General features: G+C 35.2%; 1 protein-coding gene across 47 annotated transcripts in view; it reads left to right on the forward strand.

Moving 5' to 3' along the window:
* Positions 1-10,387, forward strand: part of Rims2 (regulating synaptic membrane exocytosis 2) — a 482,991-nt gene that overhangs the window by 223,313 nt on the left and 249,291 nt on the right. The window lies entirely within an intron of this gene.

The raw sequence follows: 10,387 nt of genomic DNA on the forward strand, positions 1-10,387 counted from the left end.
TTCTTTCCTTCCTTCCTTTCTTCTTTCCTTCCTTCCTTCCTTCCTTCCTTCCTTCCTTCCTTCCTTCCTTCCTTCCTTCCTTTCTTTCTTTTTTCTTTGTTTATTTTTAAAGCAAAATTGTTAAAAAGAGTTATTTTATAGAAGTTTGTTTCTTCCTATTTTTAGAAACATCCCTGTAAATTTCCATCTTTAATTTAATGTTTTTGTAATGTAAATATGTAGATTTTGTACTATCTTTTTGAGAACGGTGCTGGAGAGAAAATGATTGTATTGCAAGATATAGATGACTTTTATCCAAGTTTGAAAACAGTCTGCAGGAATCCAGTTTGCACTGTGTTCCTCATCTTAAGGAGTTAAGGAGAGACCTATCAGTCTTCCAAAGACGACTTTGTATAGGTAAATGAGAGGACTGACCGATCATAATCTAAAGCAACGAGACTGATGCAGATAGCTAAGGAGCAGGGCACATGTTCTCCTGATGCACAGATGTTAGGTGGTATTTTATGTGTGAGAGTGAATGAACATTCTGTTACCTGAAAGATAATGCTTTTAAAGTTGTCTTCATGGATTCAAACCAGAATATGCATAATTTAGAAATAATTGGTGTTGGTTTTCAGTTTTGCGTGGAGATATATGTGTCAGTATTTCATGTGTATCTCTGTTGGAAAGTAAACATGCAGGGATTATGTAAGGAGTATTCTTTACCCCAACTATTGGTATATCGATGATTCCTAAATTAATTTTTTTGTAATTTTTAATTTTATGAACTTGTTCACCTCTTGTTTCAGTTTTTCAGGTGCTGGGGTTTCAGGTGTGGCCCACTGCACTCAGCTCTCAATATTTAAATAAAATATATTTTATTTACGTTTGGTTTGAGCTGGTAGTGTTCCCAGTAATTCTCTATGGTTTACAATGAATTCTTTTAGGAAAAGTCCTCTAGCAAAGGCTTTGTCTTAGTGCTGCTCTTCTGAGCTTATTTAGGGTAGACAGTGTAGCTCTGGGTCTTTGTTTAGGGTAGGCAGTGGAGCTCTGGGTCTTTGTTTAGGGTAGGCAGTGGAGCTATGGGTCTAGAGTTTGGAGATGCTTCTCTCTTCTCAAGAAACAGCCTGACTTTGATTTATCCTCTTTATCTCAAGCAATAGTTTTCTCCACATACCTGGAAGAGTTAAACCCTATATTATCCTTAAAAAGCAATGCATTAGTACAAAATGTTTTCCTAGTTGGCAGACCTACAGGGTTGGTGTGATCGAGACCTCCTCATTGAAGGAACACTCCTGACATCTTGCTACTTCAGAGGAGTAGTTTAGAAAGTATTTTCTAGTATAGAATACAAATAAATGAAATTGTAATGATTACATTTTAGATAAATTATTAATTATGTAATGTATTTAAACATACATAATATTAAACATAGTGTGAAATATGCCTGAACTTACTTTACTTAGTAAATATTAAGTATCTTTTGTATATCTAGTGTTGGGATAATGACTAAAATCACAATCCCTACTAGTAAAATTCATATTTGAGCATGTGAAGTATGAAAAACTTTGAAAAATCTTTACTGTCATAGTATATAAATTGTCATAATTACGTGGTGTAATTCTGTATGTAAGGCATGGGACATTAAAGCTAGTTTAGGGATTAGTCTTGAGAGCGCTTGCGAAGAATGAGAAGCTAAAGTGTTTAATAGGGTGGGCAGTCTTCATGTTCTTGAGGCAGGGAGATCTCAGCAAAACTGGAAGAAAGTCTCTAAGTTGGCAGGTTGTCCAGAGCTTTGGGGGTGATGAAGTCAGGAGGAGAGAGGAGGGCAACCTAGGTGACATAGTGAAACCCAGCCTGACTTTTGCTTAGATAATAAAGTAAGGAAAAGGGGGTGGAAGGAATAGTAAATAAGAGGAAGTTTGATATTAATCTATCACTTGAAATGATTGTGAAATATACCAGGCTTCGAAATTTGCAAGAGGCAAAATATACTTTGTGAAAATTGGTTATTTCATTTTATTCAAATTGTGGACTTTATCTGGTTGTATTTTATTATTATTTAACAGCCATTTGAAAAATAATTATTGAATTTTTATTCCTTTTGGCAGATTCTATAAATCTTTATAAGGCATCTTAAAGATTTTTTTAAAATTCTTTAATCCTTTTTTTACAGTCCAGTCTTCATCCCCCTCCTGGTCTGCCCCCCACTGCTCCCCATCCCATACCTCTCCCTTTCTCCAAGAGGATAGCCCACCCCTTACCCCCACTCCACCAGACCTCCCCACTCCCTAGGGCCTCGAGTCTCTAGAGGGTTAGGTTCATCTTTCACTGAGGCCAGACCAAGCAGTCCTCTGCTGTATATGTGTTGGGGGCCTCACATCAGCTGCTGTAGGCTGCTTGGTTGGTGGCTCAGTGTCTAAGAGATCTTGGGGGTCCATGTCAGTTGAGACTGCTGGTCTTCCTATGGGACTGCCCTCTTCCTCAGCTTCTCAAGTTTTCCCCCAATTCAACCACTGGGGCCCTGGCTTCCATCCATTGGTTGGGTGCTAGTATATGCATCTGACTCTTCCAGCTGCTTGTTGGGCCTCTCAGAGGGCAGCCCTGCTAGGCTCCTGCCTGCAAGCACACCATAATATCAGTAACAGTGTCAGGACCCTGGGCCTCTCTTTGAGCTGGATCTTAATTTAGACCTATCACTGGACTTTCTCTCAGGCTCTTTTCCATTTTTGTTCCTGCAGTTCCTTTAGACAGGAACAATTCTGGGTCAGAGCTTTTGATTGTGGGATGGCAACCCATCCCTCACTTGATGCCCTGTCTTTCTGCTTGAAGTGGGCTCTACAAGTGCCCCCTCCCTACTGTAGGGCATTTCATTCAAGGTCTCTCCCTTTGAGTCCTAAGAGTCTCTTACCTGCTAGGTCTCTGGTACATTTTAGAGGGCCCACGTATTTCCTACCTCCCTGGGTTGCCTGTTTCCATTTTTTTCTGCTGGCCCTCAGGGCTTCAGTCCTGTTTCCCCCAATATTCCCCGCTTTCCCTCTCTGTCTCCTTTCCCACCCTGGTCCCTCCCTTTCTCTGCCCCCCATGATTGCTTTCTTCTCCCTCCATCCTCATTTGGGGTCCTTGGCTGGTTAACCTTCTGTGGATTGTATCCTGGGTATTCTGTACCTTTTTTATTTATTTATTTTTTGCTAATATCCACTTATTAGTGATTATATACCATGCATGTGTTTTTGCGTCTGAGTTATCTCACTCAGGATGATAATTTCTAGTTCCATCCATTTGTCTGCAAAATTCATGCTGTCCTTGTTCTTAATAGCGAATAGTATTCCATTGTGTAAATGAACCACATTTTCTGTATCCATTCTTTAATTGTCAGGAATCTGGATTGTTTCCAGCTTCTGGCTATCACAAATAAAGCCTCTATGAACATAGTGCAACACGTGCCTCTGTGGCATGGTGGCATTTTGGGTATATGCCCAGGAGTGATATAGCTGGGTTTTTAGGTAGATCTATTTCCAATTTTCCAAGGAACCTCCAGATTGATTTCCAGAGTGGTTGTACCAGTTTGCAATTCCACCAGCAATGGAGGAGTGTTCCTCTTTCTCTACATCTTCACCAACATGTGCTGTCACCTGAGTTTTTGATCTTAGCCATTCTGATTGTTGTAAGGTGGAATCTCAGGGTTGTTTTGATTTGCATTTCCTTCATCACTAAGGACTTTGAACATCTCTTTAAGTGCTTCTCAGCCATTCGAGATTCCACTCTTGTGAGTACTCTGTTCAGTTCTATACCCCATTTTTATTTGGGTTGTTTTTTATTTTTATTTTTTATTTATTTATTTTTTTTGGTGGTTAGTTTTTTGAGTTCTTTATATATTTTGGATATTAGCCCTCTATCAGATGTGGGGCTAGTGAATAATTTATCCAAATCTGTAGATTGTTGATTTGTCCTATTAACTATGTCCTTTGCCTTATAGAAGCTTCCCAGTTTCATGAGGTCCCATTTATCAATTCTTGATCTTAGAGCATGAGCCATTGGAGTTCTGTTTAGGAAATTTCTTCATGTGCCAATGAGTTCAAGACTCTTTCCCATTTTTCTTCAATTAGATTCAGTGTATCTGGTTTTATGTTGATATCCTTGATCCACTTGGACTTGGGCCTTGTGACAAATATGGATCTATTTTTGTTTTTCTACATACAGACTGCCATTTAGACCAGCACCATTTGTTAAAGACGCTTTCTTTTTTCCATTGTATACTTTTGGCTTCTTTGTCAAAGATTAAGTGTCTGTAAGTGTGTGGTTTTATTTCTGGGTCTTCAATTCTATTCCATTGCTCAACCTGTCTGTTTCTGTACCAATACTGTGGGTGTTTTTGGTTTTTTGTTTTTTTAATCACTATTGCTCTGTAGTACAACTTGAGGTCAGGGATGATGATTCCCCCAGAAGTTCTTTTATTGTTAAGAATTGTTTTCACTATTCTGGGTTTTTTGTTTTTCCAGATGAATTTGAGAATTGCTCTTTCCATGTCTTTGAAGAATTGTGTTGGGATTTTGATGGGGATTGCATTGAATTTGTAGATTGCTTTTGGTGGGATGGCCATTTTTGCTATGTTAATTCTACCAATCCATGAGCATTGGAGATCTCTCCATTTTCTGAGGTCTTTTTCAATTTCTTGAGAGAATTGAAGTTCTGATTTTACAGTTCTTTCACTTGTTTGCTTAGTGTTGCCCCAAGATATTTTATATTGTTTGTGACTATTATGAAGGGTTTTTCTCTAATTTTTTTCTCAGCTCATTTATCATGTGTATAAATGAAGGCTACTGATGCATTAGAGTTAATTTTATATCTAGATACTTTGCTGAATTGTTTATCAGCTGGAGAAGTTCTCTGGTAGAATTTTCAGGGTTACTTTTGTATATTATCATAACATTTGCAAATAGTGATATCTTGACTACTTCCTTGCCAATTTGTATCCCCTTGATCTCCTTTTGTTGTCTTAGTGCTGTAGCTAGAACTTCAAGTACTATATTGAATAGATATTGGGAGAGTGGGCATCCTTGTCTTGTCCCTGATTTTAGTGGGATTGCTTCAAATATCTCTCCATTCAATTTGATATTGGCTGTGGGTTTTCTGTATTTTGGTTTTATTATGTTTAGGTATGGGCTTTGAATTCCTGATCTCTCCAATATAAAATCCTTTTTCTGTGTCTAATGAGATGATCATGTGGGTTTTTTTTTCCTTTGAGTTTGTTTATACAGTGGATTACGATAATAGATTTTCATATATTGAACCAACCTTGCATCCCTCAAATGAAGCATACTTGATCATGGTGAATGATGGTTTTGATGTGTTCTTGGATTCGGTTTGCAAAGGATTTGTTGAGTATTTTTGCATCAATATTCATAAGGGAAATTGGTCTGAAGTTCTCTTTTTTGGTTGGGTCCTGGTGTGGTTAAGGTATCAGAGTAATAGTGGCTTTATAAAGTGAATTATGTAGTGTTCTTTCTCTTTCTATTTTGTGGAATAGTTTGAGGAATATTGGTATTAGCTCCACTTTAGAAGTCTGGAGGAATTCTGCACTAAAGCCATCTGACCCTGGGTTGAAAGGTTTTTAATGACTTCTTCTGTTTTCTTAGGGGATATGGCCCTCTTTAGGTAGTTTACCTGCTCTTGATTTAACTTTGGGACATGGTATCTGTCTAGAAAATCATTCATTTAATCTAAAATTTCCAGTTTGTTGCGTATAGGCTTTTGTAATAGGATATGATGATTTTATGAATTTTCTCCATTTCTGTTTTTATGTCTCCCTATTCAATTCTGATTTTGTTGATTTGGATACTGCCTTTGGGTCCTTTAGTTAGTTTGACTAGGAGTTTATATATCTTATTGATTTTCTAAACAAAACAAATAAAAAAAATCCAATTTTTGGTTTTGTTGATTCTATGTATAGTTCTCATTGTTTCTATTTGGTTGATTTCAGCTCTGAGTTTGATTACTTCTTGCCACCTACTTCTTTTTGGTGTGTTTGCTTCTTTTGTTTTAGAGCTTTTGGGTGTGCTGTTAAGTTACTAGTGTAATATCTTTCCAATTTCTTTATCAGGGCATCTAGTGCTATGAATTTTCCTCTAAGCACTGCTTTCCTTGTGTCCCTTAGGTTTGGGTATGCTGTGTCATCATTTTCATTGAATTCCAGGAAATCATTAATTTCTTTCTTTATTTCTTCCCTGACCAAGTTATCATTGAGTAGAGAGATGTTCTGTTTTCATGGGTTTGTGGGTTTTCTGTTGTTTTTGTTGTTATTGGTGGCTAGCATTTTCTGTGATGATCTAATAGGATGCATGGGATTATTTCAATCTTCTTGTATCAGTTGAGGCTTGTTTTGTGACTGATTATATGGTAAACTTTGGAAAAGGTACCATGAGGTGCTGAGAAGAAGGTGTTTTTGTTTTTTTGTTTTTGTTTTTGTTTTTTGGAAATGTAGATATCTGTTAAATCCATTTGGTTCATAAGCTCTATTAGTTTCACTGTGTCTTTGTTCAGTTTCTGTTTCAATGACCTATTTATTGGTGAGAGTGGAATGTTGAAGTCTACCACTATTATTGTGTGGGGTAGTGTGTGTTTTGAGCTTTAATAAAGTTTCTTTTATGAATGTGTTTCCCTTGCTCATGGATGTTTAGAATTGAGACTTTCTCTTGATGGATTTTTCCTTTGATGAATATGAAGTGTCCTTTTTCATCTTGCTTAATAACTTTTGTTTTAAAGCCTATTTTATTGGATATCAGGATGCCAACTCCAGCTTGTTTCTTGGGACCATTTGCTTGGAAAACTTGTTTCCAGCCTTTTACTCTGAGGTAGTATCTGTTTTTGTTATTGAGATGTGTTTCTTGTATGCAGCAAAATGCTGGTTCCTGTTTGCATATGCAGTCTGTTAGCTTATGTCTTTCTTTTAGGTGAGTTGAGTCCATTGATACTGAGAGATATTAAAGGCAGATGATTGTTAGTTCCTGTTATGTTTATTGTTGTAGGTGGCATCATCTGCATGTGATTCTCTCATTTTGGTTTTGTTATGAGTTATTAATACCTTGTTTTTTATTTGGTGTATATACTATTGTATGTATTGTGGCACATAATTAATTCCAAGCTCTAGGGAGGTAAAGTCAGGTGGACATCTGGTAGAGGCAGGTGGATATCTGTGAGTCCAATTTGGACTTTGAGTTCTTGCAGATGCAGGGCTATGTAGAGAGAGCCTGACCCCCAAAACAAAACAAACAAAACAAAAACCAAAGAGGAGCTAGACACACACACACAAAGATATATATATATATATATATATATATATATATATATATATATATATATATATAGAGAGAGAGAGAGAGAGAGAGAGAGAGAGAACTACTCTGTTGCCCCTACTCACCACAATGCTTCTAAGACCTAACCAAATTGCAGAATGAAATTTTGTAGATCAATAGTGGACAATCGATTGAACTGCACTGACATGCATTATTAGACTCTTGTTTACACTTGATGACTTGGAAACTAAAAAAATAGTAATATGCTGCTTGCTGTCTCTTTGCTCATACCTCAAAAATTGCATCATATATGTGTGTATGTGTGTATATGAACATATTAAAATATGGTTATAAGAGTACATATTCATTTTTATATAAGTTATTTGAAATGACTTAGATACAGGTTTTCAAAAAATAATGTTGACTTTCAGATAATTTGGGATTTCATTATAATTGGGTTTTGAAACTTTACAGTTTTTATCTTCAAGCCATGAGCTGGAGATGTTGAAATTATGTATTAAATGAGGAAAACTGGATTTATGCTCAGTATTTAACCAAGTTCTTAGTTCATGGAGCATATTTTTAAAAATTTCTATAAAACATTTTTCTTTTTGAACTTTGGGAGAAACATTGTCCTTTTGGATTAAAAAGTTTACTTAAATCTTAAGAAGTTACAGAATGGGATGGCCATATGTTTTATGACAAGAGCTGAACAACAGAATTACTAATCAATTATTATGATATTGAATACTTATTTTTCAAAGTGTGATTTATATAGGGGAAAGTGTTTTGTAAAGCTGTCACTCTTAACTATAGTGCCCCGAAATGCCTTGGATCCGGATTGTGTTCATTTCAGTGTTGTGAGGCCCTAATCAGCTAAGTACCATAATCCTCCTTCGAGTACATTCTTAGTTGACCTGGAGCTATCTATATACAGCCACACAGTAACAACATTAAAAATAGCCATGCCTTAACAGGGCTGTCACTAAAATATTGTGTGTTTTCTCCTTGAATGGATGCTATGTTGTGTGCAACTCTCAGTAGTTGAGTTTTGTAGTAAAATGATTACAAGCAAAGAGAGACTTTCAGATCATCTGATTAAGGATGGCTCCTATGATTTTGCTAGGGTTAGAAGGATTAAGAGAAAGCACTGCCTGGCATAATGTTGATGGATTTTCATCAGTGTGATGCTTCATGCTCGACAGATGTGCATTGGTTGAACAAAGGTAAAAATAAAAATGCTAAATGTAATTGTTATGTGTAAAAATATTTTCATGCTTTTTAAAAGTATAACTTGCTTTGCTAAACTTTTTAAAAAGGAAATCTAGTCATGGAGTATGTATGTGGCATGTTACATATGATCATATACTTTGTTTAAATTCTTGATATGCTATAGTTTAAAAGCTTTGAATTTTTACTTTAAGAGCAAAATTATATGTAAACTATATAGTTAGCATTAAAGAATTTGATCATGAAGTGTTCCTTTCATTCAGTTTTTGCAAGGTCCATGTTTCACAAAGCATTTAGAAAGATGGACGTATCTTTTCAGATTTTTAAATCTTTAAATTTCACCTATTATATTCTGTCATTCCTAAAATGACAGTTACTAAATGAAAAAAAGAAGGTGGTTGACTTTTAATGTGGTTCAGTATATATTTATTTATAACGTGGCTGTTTTTAAATGATCTTTACCATAAGAATTTTTACCGGAATAAATAGCTATTGCTAAGTTGTAGTAATGTAAAATTCAAATGTATAGAATGACTCTCAGTGTCACTGAGATTCCTAACGTTTCATATATCATTAGTTAAGAGGTAAAAATATACAAATACTAAGGTTTGTCTATTCACGTGTTCTCTCATTGCCCTTATAAATGTTTTCAAAAATCTACTGCTGTATTTTCAAAAGTTTGATGGTTAATTGGTAAATATGTTCAGCATTATATGTGGTATCATTAATACAAATCACGTAAGATAGCCACTGAGCATTATAATAAAAGCAAGAAGAATTAATAAGCAATATATAAACTGAAACTGATATTACATATTAGAACAGTAACATATTTGAAAAAAGTTACATTTTGGCATTTTCTTATCAATCACCATTATTTTGCAGACATGAAGTTTCAAATAGGTAGTTGATAGATTTTCTTACTCAAATTATTTTGCAAGCCATATAAGCATTCATAATGGAACATCTGGTGTATTACACAAGGAGAATATTTAGAAATAGATCGGATAGTTATTTGACCTTATCAGAAATTGTAAGCAATGACAGAAATGCTACTTGGTAAATAGGATATTGTATCTTTCAAATTTTTATTAATGTGTTCCTGTTAATATTACTTTAATATGGTAAAGGAGAAAAAGACTTCTGACCTATTTGGGTCAATAGTGAGAAGTGGGTGAGTAGATCTAAAGCTAATATAAGTATGTGTGAAATAATTCGTGATGTACTTTGTAGTTATTTCCTTGACCCAATATTGTTTAATACGTTAGAGTAACTGATAGTGGATTATTTCTTTTCAAGAGTTCCCTATGGAATGTTATCTGGCTTCTGGTAGGGTTTAAACATACTGAAGTGCACGTGTTGAAGTAGTTTTGTTTTAAGCAGCAGAGTCAACTGTCCTCCCAAGTTAAGTTTTTACCCACCATTCTATTTTTATTTTGTTCGATAGAAATTAGCATGTATATCTGCCTCAGTGCTTCCGGCATATCACATAGTCTTTAAACAGAGTGATTGCTAGTTCACTATTGAATTTAAGTTTCCTATAGAATGATTAAAAAAAGAAAACACTTAGAGTTTTAGTCAGGGACTGTATATTAATGATTTTCCTGTGGAAGTGAATTTTATCATTGGAGGTAAATTTTTCTTATTTGTTGTGTGGAGTTAGAATTGTCTGTTAAGACTCACTATCTTTATACTTATTTTCAAAACTTTTGTGTTTGTTCAAGTTAGGAATAAATTGTCTTTTTTAAGAGTTCTATGATACTAAGCATGATTTTAAATATTCTACTGGAAACCCTTTTATTTAAGCAAATTAACTTGATGAAGCTTTGGTATTGTTATAAGATTGTAGTTCCTCAGTTCCTGAGAAACTTGGAAGAGAATTT

Source organism: Mus caroli, chromosome 15, assembly GCF_900094665.2.
Source record: "Mus caroli chromosome 15, CAROLI_EIJ_v1.1, whole genome shotgun sequence".
In the NCBI taxonomy this organism is placed as follows: Eukaryota; Metazoa; Chordata; class Mammalia; order Rodentia; family Muridae; genus Mus; species Mus caroli.